General features: G+C 40.0%; 1 protein-coding gene across 5 annotated transcripts in view; it reads right to left on the reverse strand.

The window, feature by feature from the left end:
* Positions 1-21612, reverse strand: part of Notch2 (notch receptor 2) — a 170372-nt gene extending 148760 nt beyond the window's left edge. Inside the window, exons 1-4 of one of the 5 annotated variants that reach the window (XM_063256509.1) lie at positions 21382-21612; positions 6001-8505; positions 4351-4484; positions 1982-2117 (exon numbers count right to left, since the gene is read on the reverse strand). The gene's annotated coding sequence lies outside the window, so the exon portion shown is untranslated. Of the gene's footprint in view, positions 1-1981; positions 2118-4350; positions 4485-4744; positions 4823-6000; positions 8506-21381 lie in introns of those variants that run through there. The other 4 variants (XM_063256525.1, XM_063256512.1, XM_063256533.1 and 1 more) reach the window with 4 other exon arrangements.
* Positions 21613-23007: the final 1395 nt, after the last annotated feature.

Here is a 23007-nt window from a genome sequence, read left to right on the forward strand (position 1 = left end):
GACAGTATCTCTCTGTGTAGTTCAGACTGGCCTCAAATGCACTATGTAGCACAGGCTGCCCCCAAACCCACAGCAATCTTTTTGCCTCAGCCTTCTAAGAACTGGGATTAGAGGTATGCATCTCCATGCTGGCAATATTTCACTTTCATGGTTAGCCAAGAAATTCTTGAGCAGTGAGATCCAGGCACCCACAAAATTTCCACCTTAAAATATAGAAAATCTTCATATCATCTAGGAGCAGATCATATCTAAGTGCACTGAAACAGAACAGGAACATATGCTTAGTATGTGGAATTCCAAAATGCTTAAGTGAGATCGAGAGTGGAACATCACAGGTAATGAAGGGAAATCTCATTTATACAAGTTAGTATTAAATCGCCTTCTAAGTAAATAATTCATCCAGAGATAATTAATGGCCAGTAATAGGTATTTATAAAGGAAGCATACATGGCCTTAACGATGGGGTTCACTTCTGAAAGCACTCTAATTAAAAAGGGAAAGAGTAATTTTATAGGAAAGTACAAATCAGTGGTGTGTTTGTCTGCTAATGTGTGTAAAAGAGTTAGAGGTGGTAATTGCTGGGCTCAAACCAGGTATCTGTTGCTGAAGATAATGGACATACAAATATACAAATAGGGTTTCTCTAAGGCTACAAATATGTCAGTATTTTTTTTGTCACTCTGGGGTGGGATGTGAAATTGAATTCATCAGGTAAGTGGTCATTGTGCCTGAATATTCAGGGTAGCGCCATGTTTTTGTTTTTAATCATTTTAATCTCTATTAGCATTGTACAATATGATACTCTCATCCTTCTCAGCCCTTTGCTCCAATCATCATTCTCTCAACTCTTTGACTCCTTCCCTTTCACTCACTGAATGTCTAAGCAGGAATCAAAGAGTAGATGGCGGCAAGGCAGAGAGTGTTTCCCACATTGAGTTTTATATCTGAGTCCAGGAAGGTCACCTCATTGCTGAGAAGCGCTTTACTGACAGTTTGCACCTTTGTTGGTCTCTTTTGCAAAATAGAGTTACTCCAAAAGAGACTTCCTTAATTGAATGCTTATGGCCTGGGATCCTTGACTCTAGATTGATGACTGTCAGTTGAGGGTATTTACCAAAGGGCATGGATGGGTGGAGAGAGAATTTTGAAATAAGGCAAAGAATGAAAAGGTAAACACAGGTCCAGGTAGACTTCAAGTACTGGAATTAGGAAACAATGTTTAAGTTTCAAAAAGGCAAACCTGGAACCTACAGAAGGCAGTGTGTGGAGTTCCCTACTCATCTACCGTTTGGGGCTTGAGGAGAAAAGGGAAGTAGGAAGGGTTGAGAGAAGAAAACCAGAACAGAAGAGTGAGAGAGGAAGGTGAAAGGGTGCTCTGGAGCAACACACACCTGTGTGGAAGTGAGGAAGTAGCCCAAACAAGCAAAAGAAGAACCAACAAGGAGTTCTCCCTTGCACATCCCCCTTGCCCTTCCTGAAGGCCTGGGGTGAGCCCACAGCCCTGTCCTAGCAGAAAGAGAAAGACCAGCCCTCAGGATCCCACCCTGAATTCTCTCCAAAGAATTCAACATACCCCCAGTCCAAATCAGTTTTATCACAAATATTCACAGAAGCAGCGGTAACAGTAGTAATGATAGTGCACACAGCATTGATGAAGTGCCTGCTGGATGTCAGGCACTATGTTATGCACTTCCCTTGCTGTAAAGTAGACATTACTTGCCCTTTGCAGGGAACTGAAACCAGAGAAGTTTGCCCAAGGTCATACAGCTTCTCTGTGGCACCAAAATTCAAGCCTAAGTCCATTTGACCAACCCTAGTGCACAAGATTGACCTCGGCCTGGTACCACTTGTCCACTGGTGCCTTCCTCAAAGATCAAATCCCATCCATTGTTAGATGACCAGTCAAGCACTAAGCTTTCTTCTAATTGCTGTAAACCTAAGTCTCCTAGGTTTATTGGGGGACAAGAGCTTGACCACCTACCTCTTCATGTCTCCCTGTAGCACACAGTACTCAGCCTTCTGCTAGTCAGCCTCCAACCCTGGAGTAACTCAAGGACGTTTTTCCTTCCTCTGCCAGCCACGGGGGAGATCAGACAACTCGGTGTTTTGAAATATTCCTAGTGAAAGACAAAATCGGTAACGAACCAATTCATTTATTGTCACAATTTTAATTATAAATATAAAAAATTTATTTAAAAATAAAGGAAAAATTACCTCTATTATCACCCACTGATCACATTTTGGTATGTTTTATTTTCTCTTTCTTGTACACATTGTTTGTACAAAGTGGTAATCTCTGTACAGTTCTTAACTTGCTTTCTCAGGTAACTCATGTATTATATATTTTTTCCTTTGTTACTACATAGTTGCCTGATGTAGCACATGTATTGTCTGCAGAATATTCCTGTGCTGATTGATATGTAGAGCTAGAATACTTTTTGTGTTAGTATTGGGATCTGTGTACATAAATTGTGCATCTTATTGAAGAGAGACATTTTGGAGATGATAACCCACATACTGCTCCTATTACCAAAGCAAGTTGAGTGAATGGTGGGCCCTTCTTTATCTTGAAACAGGAAGAATCTCCTGCTACCTGACAACTTGCCCCTCTGTAGCATTTACAAGCCTTGTACCACTCTTCTCTTTCCCTCTTTCTGTTCCCTGTTTCCAGCTAAAAGCTTCACTTCCTGCTTCACTGAGGACATTTCCTAACTTAATTATCATATCCCCTTTAAAACCTATCTGGGCCAGGGCTGGGGATTTAGCTCAGCAGCATAAACGCCTGCAATCAGGCCGTCCTGAGTTTGAAATATGTGCACAAGTAACCATTACAGGATTGTCTACAGGAAGTTGGAAATATTATAGGCCCTAACAATGAGTTTAATCTTGCTAGGCATACACTACATACACTAGTAACAGAAGGAGCAGTTTACGCAAAGACATGAGAAACTTTAACATTAAGGAATACCAAATATCTCAATTTGAGAAGTTGGGTCACAGTAAGGAATGCATGAAGAGAAACTGCAGGAAGATTTGTTTAAATTAGTGGCTCTCAACACTGGTTTTCACCACAGCTACACCAGTGACTGGGTTGTGTTCACAGAATGTGGGCATTTGTCTGGAGTAAGCCTGGTACATTGCATTTCTAGAAAGTTCTCTAGATTATGCTGATGCTGCTGGTCTTGGGACCCCACTTTGAGAACCACTATCTTAGTAATGTGGATTCTGCTGCAGTGATTCTGAATCACTATATGGAAGTTATTTTTGAGGTCACCAAAGATCACCAACTGTAAAATCCAATGAACTGATTATTGGTCTTTATCTCTTGACCAGTTTGCAGCACTTGACAGCATTGATAACTTCAGTGGCCTTCAAACTATTGCCCAGCTTCTCTCAGTCAATTCACTACACTAAACCCCAGAGCGTAAGTACACTCCATCACTTAATGCTAAAAAAGAACTAATGGCTCCCTATTCCCTGTAGTGTCCACAGACTGGAATAAAAAACCCTTGACCTTTTCTCTGCATTTCCTTCTCTCCTGCTGCTGCCCCATATAGCAAGCACATGCTCATCAAATCGCCAACCACTGCCCTGAGCACTGTGTGCTCAGCTGTCCTCACCCCTGGGCATGAACTTCTATCCTTTGCCTGAATGCCCTCCTCCCTCCTCTCCCTAAACCATCAGCCCATCATCCCTTCAATTATGGAATCCCAGGTCAAGGTCTCAGCCAAATGTCATCTCCTTTGTAAAATTCCTCAGCTTTGTGGCTCTTCCCCTAAATCCCACTACAGGTGGTTTCTATTATATATACCACTTCTATTACATACATCATTTATATTACAAATACTGTTTGGCAATTAGCTGAACATGTGACTGCTGTGTTGGGAATGTAATAAGTGCACATTCTTTCTTATTATTTTTGTTATTCTCCTAGATGATATTCCATATAAGTGTATTGAGTGAATTTGAGAACAGAACAGAGCCTCAGTAAATAATGACTTACTGTCTTCACAGTGGAACTAAGCTGTGGGCAGGTAGGCAAAGGAGAGGACACAATGAAACTTCATTAATTGCAAAAGTCAAATGTGCCACCTCACAACCACCTGACTCTCCAGTTGGAGAGCTGAACCACAGCTTTTTATTTCTTTTGACTCTTTCTTTGATGACACAGTGGTTTGTCAGCTCTGTGAACCAGGCAGTTATGCAGCTGCCTCTCTTGCCTTTGAAAAAATACTTGCAGGGATGTTGAGGGGAATGGATCCAGCACCACTGCAACCTCTGTGGAATGAGCAGGAAAGATTTTGGTACCCTGGCTTGGTGCATGTACCAGTAACAGTAGCGGCCCTTTACCTCCTCTTCCTATTCTACTGGGAAGGAAGGTCGAGAAATTCTTTCTCCAAGAAAAACAGATCCTGACTGCTGCCATTCTTGTTCTCCCTCTTTCTTTTACCCCTGCACATATCTATTTCAGTAGTGGCCAGATCCTGCAGAAATGAAATAGACCTGAGTTAGTACATTGTCTAGGAGTACCATATAGCTGTGGAACGACCTATCGGGAACCTTTGTCTCCTGTTTTTCACCACCTACAGATATCCTTATGAGAGGAGCCATTTACATAGTGATTCATATGTGCTAGATGTTTTGCATATCTAATCGCATTAAGTCTTCCCAAGTTTTCCAAAAGGTAGGTATTTTTCCCTCCATTTAATGGATAAAGATATTAAGGCTCAAAGAAATTAAATACCTCGTGCGAGATCAACAAACTGCCAGGTGGTAGGGATAGGATTTGAATTCAAGTTGCAGTAATCCCAAAGCCTTTATGCCATTTTTGGAAACTGCAAAGACTGAAGGTTACACAATCAACCAAAGTCACAGCAAGAATTAAATTTTAGGGCTGGGGATACAGTTCAGGTACTGCATTTGATTCCCAGTCCCCTCCTCAACTTAAATTCTATGTGTCTTGATTTCCAGGGAAGCCTATAATATCAACTAAATTGAAAGAATTATTTGGAAGTGTGCTGAGAGGTGCAGGTATTTACAGAATTTAAGAAAAAATTGATGCTGCAATGTGAAAATGACCCAGAATTGGAAATGCTGTCTGATGACTCACTGGTGTCCCTTGTCTTTACTCTCCTTTAATTAGTAGGCCCTCTCAGTTGAACACCCCTGAGCAGAGATGCTTCTCTAAACTCTATATATTTACCTGTGATTTGGATCCTTCTGAGAGAAGAACTTCTATAACATTTCCTTCTCAGCAGGGCATGGTGGTGTGTGCCTATCGTCCTAGTACTTGGGAGGTTTATGTAGGATGATTGATATGAATTTGTGACCAACCTAACCTATGCAGTGGGTTAAAGCCTAGCCTGGACTACATAATGAGGCTCTGTCTCAAAAAAACATATATTTCTCCTCATCTACTCTCTCTGAACTATAGAGTGCAATAACCCATATTCATTAAAACAGTGACAAGGTATTTTTTCCTGGTCACCTTGATACCTAAAATTTTCCTGAATATTTCTTTGTTCAGCTTGATTTCTTGGCATTATGAATAAATAGAGCTAGTGATAACATCCACTGTAGAGTTAAGCACACAAAGTGGGTGACAAAGTCAACAAGAAGCTGAAAGTGAGATTTGCCATGAATAAGCTGCCAAGAGTTGACTGTACCTTCTAACTGGACACTGTAGCTCATTCATCTTCCTCCTTCAGCTTTCCAACCCAACAACATCATCCCTGCTTCAGGGATCACAACCCCAGCAGGAAAGCCGGAGGAAAGGAAAGCACTCAGGAGTCAAGTATAAGAGATGAAGACATAGCTTTGGGGATCTAAGATGAAATGCAAAGACTCAGCAGGAAATTCTTAATGAGTCTATGAAAGAACAAAGAAGAGAATTTTCAAAGCCAAAACAGACCAGCAAAAGTCACATATAGGTGGAATAAGTAGATACAGAGATTGCTGGATTTCCTTTAAGCAGCATTCTGTTTTCTCATCTTATCTTACCTTCAGCTCAGCTAAAGAACTTCTGGAGTCTGTCAATGATTCAAAGACTTGAAATTGTTTTTCTTGGATTATCCCCACTCCAGTAATTTTCTTGCCTCTCTTTTCAAAAGTAGGTTAAGGATGTTCAGGCTTTTCTCCAGCATCTTAATGAGTTAGTCATGATTACAATTGCATCTTTTAAATTGCCCAACCCATTGAAAGGGTGCCATGAAAGAGCTTCTACAAACACACTGTAAGCAGTCCTTTTCATTGTCTTTCTTGTGTTGCAAAATATGAGCAAAGACTTACCTCCAAGAGGATAATTAGCTTAACAAGTGCTGCAGCAGATGGGCAGGCTAATGTCCCTATGGAACATATTGCTGCTGTTTCTGCAGAAACATACATAGGGAGACTGAAATGAGAACAAAATCCTAGCTAATAAGTTTGAAGGGGTTTCACACAGCACATTCGCTTGCTGGGTTGCAGTCCTCTCCAGATGATACGGCTTCCTCCATTTTCTTCCTTGCTTCTCTCCTAACATCGTCACCTCTCGCCACATTTCTCATCTCCTTCCTCATCATCATCATGATAAGGAAACTTTCTAGACTTCAATAAAAAAAATTCTCACCCATGAAATTTTAATATCACAGCATAGTGGTTAACTTTATGTGTCAACTATACTGGTCTGAGGATTACCTATAATGTTAGTAAAATATTATTGGGAATGTGCTTGTACAGGTGCTTCCAGAATAGATTAGCAATTGAATTGGTAGACTGAGTAAAAATTACCTTACTAATATGGGTGAACATCATCTAATAGGTGGAGGAAGGGTGAGTTTGCTCTTCTGGAGGAAGGGAATCCATCCTCTCCTGTCCTCAGACATGAGAGTTCCTGATTCTTCAGCCTTTAGAGTCAGGCTGCAGCTTACTGGTTGGTTCCCCTGATTTCCAGGCACTCTAGCTTGGACTGGAATTTACCAGTGGCCTTCTTGGACCTCCAGACTGCAGACAGCAGGTCATGGGACTTCTTGGTTTTCATAATCTCATGACTTATTCTCTCATAACTCTATCTATGTATTCTATCAGTTCTGTTTCTCTGGAGAATCCTGACTAATACACACAGATGTATTGTGATAGTAGTTTACATACTCTGCATACATGTATGTGCATCTTATACACTTAGAATTACTAGCCAGGCATGGTGGCACATACCTGTGATCCCAGCAATCAGAATGCTGGGGCCGGAGGATTGTTATGAGTTCAAGACCAGTCTAGGCTACATACTGAGATTGTCTCAAAAAATCCAAATTAATTAACTTTTAAGGAATTTCCCAAATACCATTGTATGCATGACATACTAGACTGATCTAGGGCACAATAGATGTAGATCTCAAAAAGAGATGTGAGGCAAAATCAACTTGGTCAAAAATCAAGGCAGGTGGCAAGCATAGAATTTTGTCTAGATAAATCTTAGTATGGATCAAGACATACTGCTGTACATAAAGCTTAACCAAGCAGAACATAGATTTAAAAATGCAGCTGGAGATAACATTGGTGGAAGACATGGGAGCAAGGTTTAACGCAGGCAGAGCCTGGAGGATTTTCATCCACCAGATCAGAAAAGGCCTTTTACAGAGCAATTCTGTCATCCAGAAGTGTTCCAGAAGTGGAAGAGAAATTATTCTGAGTTTTGAAGTCTGACTTAGACATTTTGCCTTTGATTCTAAAGAGCATGGACCACAAAGCTGACTGTGTCACACTGATGATAATCTATGGTTATGATGGTCATGTTGCTCCCCACATCATAGGGCTCCCCATATTGATCCCTGTGCATCAGATAAAAGAGCCAGGCCTTGTGACTTACTTAGAGCTGGATTACAATTTCAATGTCCCTGGTATTCAAGCACTTTGAAAAGTTATGAAGAGATATAAGATCTGATCTTTCTTCTTCTTTAATTTAGCTGCTAGAGATCCTTTTTCTCCTGACCTAAAAGCAGGAGCAGACTCAGTACCCCAGCTGAAGCAGCCCACAAGGTGTGTTTCCTACAACCCTTAAATTTCTTAATGGTCAAATCCAACAGCCTTTTCAGTCGATTTCCAGGAGCACAGCTCAGTGTGTGCAATGCCCATGCTCGTCTCTTAGACTAGTGGTCAGCAGCTAGCTCCAGCCTTCTTCTCACTCTGCTACTTAGAATTATTTATTTATTTATTTATTTATTTATTTATTTATTTATTTTTGAGACAAGATCTCTCTATGTAATTCAGACTGGCCTTGAGCTCATCATGTAGCCTAGACTGACCCTGAACTCACAGCTATCCTCCTGCCTCAGCCTGCCTACTGCTGGGATTACAGGAGTGCACCACTACACCCATCCCTCCTAGAGTCTTCTGCATGCTTTCTCCAAGTGTCTTCTTAGTTTCATATTCACTCCTTTTTGCCAACGGCACTTTTTTATCTTTTGGTCCTCTTCTTTTGCCTTCCACGAGCATCTGTTTGTATGTTCAGTGAAATTTAATAAACATTACCTAAAAGTAAAAATAAATTTTGTCAAGTCATATGCCTGACACATTTTTATACATTGATTCTTGAATAGGTATAAATAAAATCACAGATGTGGTGGCATGTGCTTAAAATCTCAACACTTGGGAGACCGAAGTAGGATTGCTATGAATTTGATTCCAGCTTGGACCACATAGTGAGTTCAAAGCCAGCCTGAACTACATAGCGAACCCCTGTCTCAATAAGCCAAAACAAAAACCAAAACAAAACCAAGCAAAACATAACATAAAATGCTTGCAATTCAAATGAAGAGGTCATTAATTCTATCTTGAGAAGATCATAAAAGGCATTGCTAAAGAAAATACTGATCTATGATCTATGCATTAAGAATGAATAAGGAACCACAAAATGGAAAAGACAAATGAAAACCATTACAGATAGATGAGGATGAGCAAAATAGTGCACAATTCAGAAGAGTCTGAAGTTTAAGCGGTTGGAGATGAAGGGGTGAGTGTGAGCTGGGGGGGAGGAAGTGCTGACCCCAGAGTCAGGACCACGTTGTTCCTTCAGTAATCAGCTAAATCTTCATGCTTGGTAACATGGAAACAGGTCACTGCAGTGCCCTGCACATCACTTTGCATAAAGTTTGCTCAAACTTACCACCTATTCTGCAATACGCAAGTTGCTGGTGACGTAAAGATAAATAAGCTGTCCACTCAAGACCTCAAAGTATTAGACGTCTAGACTGTCTTTCCCGGTTTCTTAGACATTTTTCCAAATTCTGATCTTTCTGCTCCTCAGTCTGGTCTCTGCTTTATAGCTAAGACAACTTATTCAGTGTTCAACAGATACTTATTAATGTGTATCATGTGCCAGATATTCTGGGGATACTGGAGGGGAAACTAGCCTAAATTTAATGTAGAAGCTCTTATAAGGTAATTTCCAGCATATCCACCTCCAATTCACATCTTCTACAATGACTCCTTCCCTTTTCTTCTCACTTCATAAGTACTTTTTCTTAATGTATACTGTCCACTTCCTCATTCCAAATTAGCAGTAAGAAGTCTAAACTTTCAATATTGATCTAAAATGTTGCTTCTCAAACTATTGATGGGAGTTAAATTTTTTATTTTACTTTAAAAAAATTTCTAAACTTGTAGTCTGACCTTCTGCACGGGTCATGGCCCTTGTTACTCACTGTGTGGATTCACGCACCAGATCTGTCCTTACTTGGTTCAGTCATATAAGGCTACCTATGACTTGCTTGTGTGTCACAACAGTCTTGATTCACCCTCAAAATTGCTAAATTCTTGCTCTTGATTTTAACACCATCCTCAGAGCACATGTTAAGCATTCATATTTATTCTCTTAGTAAAACAATTTTAAGGAATTTAGAACAAAAAAGAATTTTTTTTGGTTTTTTGAGACAAGGTCTTAATATGTAGCATGGCTTGAACCCATTACGTAGCCCTAGCTTGTCTTGAAATCTCAGTGATCCTCCTACCTCAGCCTCCCAAGTGTTTTAGAGGTGTATGTTGCCATGCACAGTCAAATGTTTTTAAATACTTCATTATATAGTAATAGGTTTATTAACCTTACCCACTGAAGCCTACTGGTTATGCTAGCTTGTATTTTTCCTATAGACCCTGGACTGCTTAAAGGTAGGAGAACAAACAGCCCTGGGACTGACTATCGTTTGGCACATCATCTGTTTAATTTTTTCTTTTACTTCTCTAATCAGCTACTTCCTTAACCTAACTTCAATTCATATAAATGAAGAAAAACTTAATGTAAAACACAGTTCTTTTTTAAAGATTTTTCAATTCTTCATCAAGCTCTTGCCAGAGAGAGTCAGATCAACCACCTCAGTTTCTTTGCCAGCCCTAATTAGATGAAGCCATTTAGCATAAATCACAGTGTCAATTCAACCTCAGGTTTATGAATTGTATGGGACTAGGAAAGAGAAGGAGCCTTTTGTCTTTGATTTACTGGCTCAAAACTGGGGCTGGCTTATGCTGGACTTCCTCCAGCCTCCAATGAGTATGTCTGCAACCTTTTATTACAGCTCTTTCAGGATTTTTTTTCAGTACTTATCATGAGTATCTTTCCTTTATTTTGACACTACCAACTCTTCCTTTTCTGTGGACAAGCTCACTTTTTCTGTGGCTTTAGTGGCTGCACATTGAATTTAATCCTGTTTCTGTGTTGAGTCCAGTTCAGTCATAGTGACCTCATTCCCTTTCCTCCTTTCCAAGGGCCTCATCTTAGACCTTCTCTCCATTCTTTCCAGAGGGTTCTATCCTGTCCTCTGGACTCAGTTATTATCTAATGTACTCCTGACCTAAATACTTTCCTGAGTTTGAGACATGTAATTTCAACAGCTTTCTCAACATCTTCATTGAAGTATCTCCCAAGCAACTCTACCTTATTCTGACTTCCACAGCGGGACAAAACCATCTGCTTAAGTATTCAAGCTAAACACTTGGAATCACTCTTGACTCTTCCTTCCCCTCATTGCTCATCTTCAGCCAGTTACTGCTCACCGTTCCATCACTGCTGGGCTCAATCCAGTTATTCACTCCATGAAGCTGGTCTTTGTTACTTCTCACTTGGACCATTTTCAGTTTCTGTAGCTCTGTCTCAGCAATGTCCTAGCTAGACTCCCAGCTGTCTGTCTCTCCAACTCCAGAGCAGCCTCTCGCTACCCCTGGGGCTCACACAGGCAAATATGTCACTTAAATTTCTGAATACTGGCCTTGAAAAGTCTTCTTTTTTTTAGATATTTACAATAACACTAAAACTCCGTTCTTTCCATGCACTGTCATGTGTACCTACTTCTACTGTAACATCAACAAAAATCCCCATATGCACAGTCCTTCCTGTCAGGTATCCTCAACATTTCCTAAACATGCTACTTTTTCGCCATTTCTCAGGTCGCTGCCCCTCTGTGTGTTCTTCTTCCATGTAGTTACAGACCAACCTCTGCCTTCTCCCTTGTGGTCTATGATTCATTTATTTAGTGCATATGCTTCAGCTTCTGGGGTGATACCTCCAAGGTCACTGCTCTTTCAAGTGCATTCCCATAGCCCCTTAGGCCTTCAATAGGTAGTTCATTAAGTGATGTGTGATGTTATTGTTGTTAAATACAGGGTCTCCTAGCCGGGTGTGGTGGCTCACGCCTGTAATCCCAGCACTTGGGAGGCTGAGGTGGGAGGATCTTGCGAGTTCAAGACCAGCCTGGGCTACAAAGTGAGCTCAAGGCCAGCCTGAACTGCATAGCGAGACCCCATCTCAAAAAAGACAAAAAAAAAAAAAAAGACAGGGTCTCCCTCTGTAGCCCTGGTGGCCTGAAACTTGCTAAGTTCCCCAGGAGTGGTGATGGAGGAGATCCTTCCATGCATTCCAGAAGGGCACACCATGAGCAAAGCCTGGCAGGATAAAACAGCTTATCATATTTACAGAAGAGCAATCTGCTCTGTGGCTAGATCTCGGACATCAAAATAGACAAGAAGTTGAAGAACAACGGTCTTTATCTTACAAGCAGTAAGAAGCCACTCTAGAATTTGAAGCAGGCACAGACATTCAACAATATGATTTTTTTTTTTTTTTTTACAAACTGTCATTATGCTGTTAAGGCTGATCTTGAATTCACTATGTAGCCCAAGATGGCCTTAAGCTTGTGGCAGTCCTCCAGCCTCAGCCATCTGGGGACTGGTATTACAGGCATATGCCACCATGTTTGACAGCAATTTGAATCTTTAGAAAGATCATTCTAGCAACAGAGTGCACTATAATTTTCAAGGGTAGCATACATATCTGCTCTCCCTATTCAGCTATAAGCTTCTTGATGTCAAGTAGTATTTGCTTTTTATTTTGACTTCCCAGTGTCTACCACACTCATTCACATGATGTTGGTGCTGGAGCAGGGTCCAAATCAGGGAAAGGAACTTCTAGGTGGGCTGCGTCCTAGTGCAGGGGCACATCAGCAAATCGCTCCTTGCTTGTGTTTCTCATCTATAAAATGGTGACCTGTACAAGCTCATCTTTCAGTTCTCTTTTGCTCTAAGGTTCTGTAATTATACAAGGGAGGTTCCTTTTTTTCACTTTGCAGTCAATATTTGATGAAACAAATAACAGTTTACAGAGGTGTCAAGAGGTTAATGTACCATGAAGTACAGGTTGACTTAAAGGTTACATAAGCTGTACCTTAAATAATGTGAATGATTCTAGTTAAATGAGTCACACACCAAAATTCTATGTGCTGTGGGGATACAAAACTACCTCTTCGAATGTTTCTTCCTTTTTAAAGAAAATAAATAGGATTTAGGTTATTATTGCTACACGCTGTTAAGGGATAAGGTCAGTCCCTAACATTGAAAAGAAAAAGTGATAAGGCCAATACTTTTGTTTGTACCAGGGATTGAATTCACTACCGTGTGCTTGCCAGGCTGGCACTGTGCTGCTGAGCTGTACACCTGGCCCCTACAGTTTTTAAAACATGAGAAGCCATAGAGAAACCCAGCAATCTTACCACTAAACCTGGTTCTATGCTTATCAGCTCAGCAGAGCTCTGTCAGGCTCCCCCTGTGCCCGTCACAGTTCTCACTTGTCTTGACTTAGTAGAAAATTCCCTGACATTTCTGCCTTCTCAGCATACTATTGGCCTGATCACCAGAACATAAAATCCAGGCTCTTCAGGAGTGGAGCCTATTTATATGGACAAAAAGAAGCAAGAGTTTCTCTTAGTCTCCGTGTTATTTCATCTTACGGTTTTTTTTTTTTTTTTTTTTTTTTTCTTAATTGGGAATTGAACACAGGGCTTTCACACTGAGCTGCAGTCCCAGCCATTTATAAAATGTTTTTGAATTTTGAGCTGAGATCTCACTGAGTCATTGAGCTACCCAGACTGGACTCGAACTTGCATTCCTGCCTCAGTTTCCCCAGAGTGCTGAAATTATAGGCATATGCCACCACACCTGGATTTTTCTTTTATCTTGATGATGTTATTGCCTTCAATTCTCTTGAAAAATCTATATTTTATGATATAGATTATGATATGACTTCTCTATCTGGAGTGTTTTTATTTAATTAAAAAACAAGTCTCTTAAATGACTTCTCTACCATTATTTGTCTCCACTGATACTGGAATAGTATTACTTAAGTTTAATTAATTAGAGATTTCACCTTCAACTTTTAAAATTTAATCATTTTTTGTAGCCCTGTCCTAAAAAATAATATTCACTATCTATTATTGAGCCCACATATTTAAACTATCTAATATCTTAACATAATGTCTACATTCACTCATAAAACAAAACAAACCCCACTTGGACCATATTTTCATAATATACTACGTTCACGGATTTCCTTTTTTCTATGAAACAAAGCTGTTAAATTTGTGCCAAGGTCTAATTTTCCAGGATAGCTTGTAAATCAGCTACAGTAATTTGGAGATGCTTCCACTGAGTTGAACTTGCTTTAAAACAAGCTCTTATTTAGTGTAGTACACATGTCGGTCATCCCAACACTTGGGAAGCTGAGGCAGGAGGATCACCTTGAGTTCAAGGCCCGCCTGGGCTACACAAGAGTTCAAGGCTAGTCTGTCTCAAAAAAAAAATTAATAGTCCCTTAAAAGAAGATAACAGATTCATTTACTGCCTTGCAGGACAGAAAGAGAAAGCTGTGATAGCACCCATCCCTTATTCTATGTCGCTCCAGGTGGGTGGGTGAGGCTGTGATGCCAGTAACCCCTTGGGCTTTGACTTAGCTGAGCGTGGACTCTGTTTTAAGATGCGTGGCTTGTTTTGGGACAGTAAGCTGTGAAAGAGCAGGGTGGATTTAGTTCTCAGAATATCATCTAAGCAAACGAGGTGTGCAGTGTAGCAGTTCTTCCTCCCGAGAGGGGCTCACTGGTCTTACACTGCCCTTCTTCACCTCTCAGACTCCGAAACTGGCAAAGAAGCAGTCCATCTCCAGAGGCTGCTGCTTAAGACAAACACATCCTCGTGGATGTGTTAATCCATTAATGTCTAAACCCATTTAGAGCACGTAGTTTTCATTTGTTGAATTGCATGTGAAGATATTTGGGATGTGTGATCAGAAATTCTTAAAAATCAAGAGTCTACTAGCTAGGTCACTATGACACAATAGAAAATTCTGAAATTCACAACAAATTTTAAACCAAACACACTCTAAGAAACGTATGCTTATAGTTTTGGCTTCTCTGTGATCTCCTAAAGACACTCAAAATGACATCCCATTGGAAAGATTCCAATATACAGGCTGACATATCTTTATATCCTTCCCTCAAAAGAGAGATTGCAAAATTTTGGTAATGTCCTATCTTAGAAATAAGAATGAAAAGAAGAAATGTGGTTGTTTCAAGGTCTCACTATGCAGTGCAGGCTGGACTGAAATTCCCTAAGTAGCCCAGGCTGCCCTCAAACCTGGGATCTTCTTGGTTCAGCCTCTCAACTGCTAGCATTACAGGTGTTTGCAAAAAGCTACTCTCATATCTGAGGGAAGGCTGAGATCTATTGCAGTAGTAGAGCATTAGCCTGGCATACCACAATAAACAAACAAAAAAATTTGGAGAAATAAAAGAATTATGTGAAGAGTGAAGAAAGAGGAGGAGAAAGGGAAGAAAAAAACTAAGATGTGTTTTGTGTATATATCAACTCCCCACTGTAATTATAATCATTAGGTACTGCAAACATATAAAATTTTTAAAAAGAGAATTTTTTACTGCCTCAAGAAAAATGACAGGTAAGGAAAAGAAAAGATATTTCTTATTTTATAGAAAACTTTGCAAATCAGTTTTTATTGAATGTTAATTCATGAGCATGTACATTGCCTTGGTATCCTAACAACTGATACATTTTAAAAACAAGTTCTTGAGTGAGTGGCCTGCTACCTCTTATTCTCCCACAAGCAGCTTTACTTCACCTAATTTGATTCTTAAAGGTTATTATCAGAAACTAGGCATGATACTCCACTCTGGGAGACTGAGGTGAGACAATCCTAAGTTTGAGCCCAGCCTGGGCAACTTAGTGACTTTGCAAGACCTTATCTCAAAAAAAAAGGAGATCAGGGGATGTAACAGTTACATCCTGGTACTGCACCTAAATACATGAATGAATGAATAAAAGTTGCTATTCTTACAACTCTCTCTTTTAAATAGAAAAAGATGAAATACTTTAAATACTGAATTGTCATTTTTAGAAACATCTATAGATGGAGTTAAACACATAAGCAAGTGTGTCCTCTGCTTGAAGAATGTGTACAGAGATAGCCACTTCTGTAGTCAGCATGTAGCATGGCAGCTGCAAGTGTGCCCGTGTAGGTGTGAGTCCTGACTTTGTCACCCACCAGTTGTGAGACTTTGGACAATCTTTGTGCTTTAGTTTCTTCATCTGTAAAATGAAAACAATGATACCTACTTTATGGGCGTTTATGAGCTATACATGGCATTCTGTTAGCACATGTTAAGTGCTTAGAAAAGTACCTGGCATGTAGTAAACATTTATTAAATGTTAACAATGAATTGCAGTTTGATTTGCTTTTAAATTCTTTGTAGCAGTGAAGTGCCCTAAATTTTTAATGATGGAGAGATCCTAAGAGTGAAAAAAATCATAAATCACAGTTTTGGAAATTTAAAAGTGGCTCCTAAAACCACCTGTCAAGTGGAATCTTTGTAGTTTACATTAAAATAAAGATTCAAATCCTTCCAGCTAGAATCTGTAGCTGTAATTGTGTAGTCAAGATTAGATGGGCTTAAATGTGAACTTTAATTTTTGCATCTCCTGTTGTTCATTCACCTTTTCTTTCTCCCTTTTTCTACAGGTCCAACATATTTTCAATGAGTCAATTGTGAATTTCAGTGAGTGTAAAAGCACTGGGCTAAATTCTGTACATGGTCAATTTTAAAGTTTAGGTAGGCTATTGTAGAAATCTTACCATCATGAACAATTTTGTTAATAAGGCAAACATGTTCCATAATGATAAATAATTGAGTTTTTGACTCAAGTCTACACAATAAGTCAAAAGCCCATGGTTGTGGACTACATTGTTCTGTTTGCTTTCTTTCCTTCCAGGCATGAAGAGGAACACTCTTGCTTGAGAGGACAGGGCAGACCCTGCTGACCTGCCGGGCCTGGGTGGAATGGGGGACATGTCCTAACCTGGAGGTTCACTGCCAGGTATCTCTGGAAATTAGACAGCTGCAAAGTGCCAGGTCTTAAAGTTTTGTGGGTGGTTGTATCTCTCCAGATTATCTGCTGTAATAACCAAACCCTCCTCTAAAATGATTTTTAAAAGGTGATTGAAAGATACTAAGAATACTTAAAGAAGAAGTAAGATTATGGTAAAACACATATTGCTAAGAATGATGAGATAAGTGTGTTTTGAAGCAAGGGGAAATATTTTGAGTATTTTGACGGTGGTTAATGGGAATGTCTTTTACTGTAATAAATTTTTTTCATTTATGAATTTGCCATATTTTTTCATCTTGTCAAATAAAAGCATGACAATTTGTCTTCATCCACCGTCACTGGACATAGCATCATGTGACTTCTGGCTCTTCCCCAAATCAAAATGACTACAAAAGGCAAATATTTTTAATCGATTTGGGATATTGCAGCGAACACAGCAGCACAACTAAACACAATTATGAAAGAGGGTCTTCCAGAGTCACTTCGGAAAGTTGCAAGGAAGATGAGATAAATGTGTTCCAAGAGAGAGAAAATAAGTGTTTTTTACTCTAAATAATTTTTAAACTTTAAACATTTCCCATATATCTTTATCGCACCACAGAACCCTTTTGCTCCATTGACACTTTCCCATTGTGACCTGAATTTGCCCTTGTAATGAAATGCTGATGGATCTGCAACTGCTTCTCCTGAGTGATCTGAAATACACTCACGTTAGGCAGTTGTCAGGCCCAGCAAATTAAACACACTGTTACTTTAAGGACTGAAAATCCACCCCTCACCCACCCATGTCATCTGTGTATCTAGAAATTAGTTATAATTAAACATAAAATAGTTTGCTTATTTATTTTGATACCAAGTGGAGAAGAAAATATAAAATTCCAGGTGTAGTATAAGTATTGTCTCAACTAAGTTCTGCTGCCCCCAGCTTGATCCCACCACCCAAGCTGAGGCTCGCCTCCTGCGAAGTCCTGCTCAGCCCCAGTGCCAATGAAAACCAGACCTCAGCCCTTCCTTTCTCCAGAAGAGAGGGAAGACATCAGGAAGTAGTTTATTATTTCCATTCCTAGCATCTAGCCCAGTACCTGGCCGTGTGCCTGATTATAAAGAGCTTTCAGTAAATATTGACTGAATGAAGAGACAGGCTGCCACCCACCCAGGGCAGGGACTCCTGATGGACGTAGCCTCCAGAAGTTCCTTGTGTGTGTTTCCTGTCTCCTTTCCTACCCTCACCATGGTGGGGGTGACAAGCCCAGCTGATCCTTCTGAACCTGGTCAGTCATCTGTCCCTGCATCTCCCTCCGAAGTCCTCAGGAGTGCTGCTTGTGGTCCACCACCCCAGCTGATGGTCGGAGAAGGGAGCCAAGGGGAGCCAGGTCTTCTCACCTGGGTCCTACAGTTCCTTTTCTCTAAGACAGGGATTGTTTCACGGGTCCCTTGCATTGCCCAGGAGCCTCATGATTAACAACCCTGAGTCCTGTGTCTAAGAATTCCTCTTTCTTGAGGCCCCATGCTGCTCTCTGATTCATTTTACAGACACTGCTGAAGCATGTTCTCTACATCATGACTCAGAATTGATGCTTTTACTATAACACGTTTTGCTTGTCTGTTTTGCAATTGAAGTTCAAGTATGAAATCAACATTAACATAATTTTGTTATAGATTTGCTAAAGGCTACAAGGACTTGATTTTTCTGATTTGTTTCCTTTTTAGTTTTCAAACAAGTCGATTTTGTTTTTTGAAAGGAATTGAAATTACCCCCACTTAAATGAAACCTTTTTGTTCTCATTTGATTTTATGGGTTATTTGGGGGATGGGTGATCTTGCTATGTTTTTACAATTTATTGTATGAAAAATCAAAGCAAAATTTTGCTTACCTTGCTAAGTATTTTTTCATTGTTTTTTTTATTTTATGAAAAAATCCAACGGAAAGAAAGTTTTACAACTAATGTGTTCTTTCTTTCTTTCTCTCCTTCTTTCTTTCATTTTTTCATTTTCTTCTTTCTTTTTTAAGTACTGAGGGTTAAACCCAAACCCTTTTCCCTGAGCTACATTTCAGACCTGTTTTGGTTTTTTATTTTGAGACAAAGTCTTGCTAAATTGCCCAGGCTGGGCTTGGACTTGTGATACTCCTTCTCAGCCACTCAGACTGCTGGAATTATCCCTTTTATTCTATTTCTGGTTTTACCATATCAATTAAGGCTTTGATCGCTTGTGTGAGTAATAGCAATATTTCCTATATGGACTGATTACTTACTATGGTAGTTTATAGTAGCTCTGGTCATTATTATTTTAACCTAAGAGCTTTTTAATTTAAACATTCACCATATATTTTATTTATTGTATATTTGTTTATTTTTGGTACCTGGGATTGGACTGACAACTTTGCACTTGGCCAGGCAGGCACTTGTGCTACTGAGCTAAATTCCCAGCCCCTCACCATATATTTTAATCACACCTCATAATACTTGTACTCCATCGATGTTTTCCTACTGTGGCTTGAACTTGTCCTTGTAATAAAGTATTGCTATATCTACCACTGCTTTTCCTGAGTGATTTGAAATACACTTAAGTTGGACAATTGTCAAGATGGTATCTGGAACAAGATGGCTCCACCCTAATTCCAAGTTTTCTCAACTATAAAATGAATATATTAGTACATTAGTGGTATTTCAGGATTGTTACAAATGTATGTAAATATCCTAAATTCCCCCTAAGAACCTAAACAAAAACTCATAGTAGTTCTACCCTCCTCTGTATATTTTTGAAAGACCCTCAAGATGGATTAACTCTATTTTTATTGAATATACTGTGCCAATCATTGATCTAGGTTCTGGAAACACAAAGGTCAACAATTAGACTGGAACACTGCTTCCATGCCATTTATATTCTATGATAGGAAAATATATTATTTAAAAAGAACTAATAAGAAAAGTCACAGACCAAGTACTTGGGAGCCTGAGGCAGGAGGATCACTGTGAGTTTGAGGCCAGCCTGGGCTGCAAAGTGAGTTCAAGGTCACCCTGAACTGCATAGTAAAACACTGTTTTAAAAAAGAAAGAAAAGGGGCTGGGGATTTAGCTCAGCGGCATAAGCACCTGCCTTGCAAGCAGGCAGTCGTGAGTTCGATCCCTGGTACCGATAAAAACAAAAAAGACCAAAAAAAAAAAAAAGAAAAAAAAGAAAAAGGAAAAGTCACCGAACAGAAATGGTCCGAAGAGCTAGAAAGATGGAGTAAGTGATAACAAAGAGTAGGATGGGAGGGGTCTTTAGTTTTAAATGAACTTATCCAGGTTTATTTAGAAAACGGTTTTCATGCAAAGACATTTGCATGCCACCAGTGACCAAATCATAGCTATGCTCTTAAGTCAGTGCCATCATCCAGTACTGACACAGTCTGTTTAGCTGACACTGTGAATGCTCTTACAGCTCCACTATGAACTACAAGTCCAAAATCACACAGCAGTGTGGAGTGCCAGTCAATGAAGTTTCTAAAAAACAGGAAGTCAGAGTCCATTTTTCAGCATCAACGCTTAAGGTAAAGTGTTATTACAGAATTAACTTAAATTATCCTCTAGTACCTTGCTACAAGTTAGAAGAAAACTTTTCCTGCTTTTATAGTTGGCCTCATGGTTCTGGTTTTGTGGAAACTGAGGTTGTGATGGATGACCCTTGACATTTCTGTCAGCATCTTCTTTTGAAGCAAAACAGGGAAAGCTCTTTTCCTGCGTTATATTTGGCTATTCAATGATGATAAGCCCTGGAACATCACAGTTTCATAAAGTGGCTTTTTCTGTTACACTGAGGGCCTTCTTTGTTTCTTGCTGGGAGACATTTCCAGAGGAGCTGGGTTTGATCCTGTGCTAACATCCACCCTAGTCATGCCTCAGTCTCACCATTGTAGATTTCTTCCTCAAAAGACTGCCCTCTCTGGGAGACACTGTTTTTTCCCTCCCTTTCCAGCAATCCATCCACCTGGGAATTTCCTAAGACATATCTGTGTAGTACTAAAACCCTACAAGAACACAACTTTGTGTTACCCGCCAGAAAAATTCTTAGGTCCCTTATAAATCAATAGGTACCATTCATTACCTGAGGGGAAGACATACTGTCTTACTTTGTACCAAAGGTTTATCTATCTGAATTCTTGCCTAATGGGGACATAAGAAATGGACACTCTCTCTAAAGGTATTAATGTAATCCTTCTATTTAGTAGGTGCTTAAAAATTGGTAACTAACATGCTTACTTGGATAATGGATTAATGGGATAAGTTTATTCTTCATAATTTCTGCTTTTTTAAAAGCTATTTTATAAAAGCATATATAATTGGCAACAAATTCTTTAACAACTAAAAAAAACCCTTAGCAAATAGTTGTTTTCTTCCTCTCTTTTTCATTTATACTTCTCAGACGAGTAGTCTTACACTATTTCCACTTCCTCAACTTGCTTCTGTTTGGTTTCTACCCCGACCATTCCTCTAAAATTGCTCTCAGTGAAGTCACTAGCCACTTTTTAATGTCATGCCCCAGAAGTAGGTAGGAGGGTCTGGAAATGGAAGTCACACTTTGGTAAGTGACAGCCTGGAGAGAGTAGATTTGAATAAGAGACAAGAAAACAAGAGATCAGACCATTTCTTCTAGGTTGACAGAATGACCCAGAACTGGATTTGGGTCCAGTTGAATCCAAATACTTACCTTTTCCCAAGGATGAAGCAGTTCAGTTAAAAGCCAACTTATCTAAGCTGAAGGATTTCCAGAAGCAAGCCAACTCCAATCACACATAAGCTGAAAAACCACAGCAGTCCTAGAAGGAAGAGTGTCCAAGAAGATGGAGGCCAAAAGCAATTCCAAATTCTTCAAGTTACCAGCTGCATTTGGCTGGGTTCTGCTGGGAATGACTGATGGTGAATCCAAACCCACAAAGTTATCTCTTTGAGAGATGAGAGATGGGCTCCCAGGAGCACTCCTATACTGGATATGTCAACACAGTGCCCGCCACACCCAACTTCCTCTTCTATATGAAACTGCCCCACCCACGGCCCCCTGCTCGAGAAGCAGAGCTAGGTTGTTCTTTACCTAGGGATGGCTCCTGACTGGACCAGGAACTGGTCCCTGATATTAGGGTTGCCTTCCCAAAGACCATAGAAAAGATGGGTTAAATCAATCAGATTCTCTCCTTCTTGAATCTGAGTTGGGAAACATAGGTATAAAGAAGTAGCTAGCAGTGGACATGTGCACTGAAATGATACCGTCCCATAGAGTGAGACTGTGATGGGACTGCAGAGAGTTATGGCAGACCAAAGCTATGAAGAAGCAACAGTATAATAAGAAGGCAGGATTTATGCAGCAGTAGCCATCATGAGGTAGAGAAAATGCACGCAGAGCAAATAGAATTTGTTATTTGGAACAAGAACAAAGAAATAGCCAGGATGGTGGGACACACCTGTAATCCCAGCACTGGGGTGGGAGGCAGAGCTGAGCAGAAGGATTGCTGAGAATTCAGGGCCAGCCAGAACTGCACAGCAGGAGCCTGCCTTAAAACAACGAAACAAAGCAAAACAACCGAAGGAAACATAGAAGAGCTGACAAATTGGGCACCAATGTCACACACAGAGCACGTCGTCTGGCTCTGCTCAAACCCACTTTCCTGCCCCTCCGATGTATCTGCCTTAGTTAACCCTCTGCCCTTAATTAGGCCAAGCCTAATTAGCTGAGGGTCCACCCTAATATTTGTTAGGTACCTACCGTGAGCGAGGCACTGTGCCAAGTGTTTAGACCCAATAATGAAAGAAAAAAACCCAGCAAAGTTCTTACAGAAGACTTTTCATTCTTTCAGGTGGAGTCTATTTCAAAGGGTCAAATTAAAACAACTCTTGCTTTCATCCCTTTCTGGTCCACCTGATGAGCCATGGTGTCAGTGAGAGTCCATTCCCTCTTGGGAACATCATTCATGTTTACGCTCCCTCTTTATTAGAATGGATAGTTGGAGAATTAGAAAAGAACAGAAGTTGGGAGATTAGGCATGGAGGATATCAGCAGATGTAGGATCATGGCAGCAGAGATGCTGAAAGCTTACTCTTAAAAATTAACGTAAAATTTGGTTTTAACATTTATTTTTGTGATCTTTGGCATGGTTTTCTTGGGGATAAAATAATATCCTCATCACTGTGAGAATTAAATGAAAAATATATAAATCATTTAGTACAATGCATGGCCCAAAGTAAGTGCTTGATAGATGTTAGCTGTTGTTACTGATGCTATTATTGCTAGGAATCCTCCAACTTACACATTAGTTGGGTAGGATGAATGTGCTTGGGGGAT

Source organism: Cavia porcellus, unplaced genomic scaffold (genome assembly GCF_034190915.1).
Source record: "Cavia porcellus strain 051 isolate PalLab524CR breed Dunkin Hartley unplaced genomic scaffold, mCavPor4.1 scaffold_1, whole genome shotgun sequence".
NCBI lineage: Eukaryota > Metazoa > Chordata > Mammalia > Rodentia > Caviidae > Cavia > Cavia porcellus.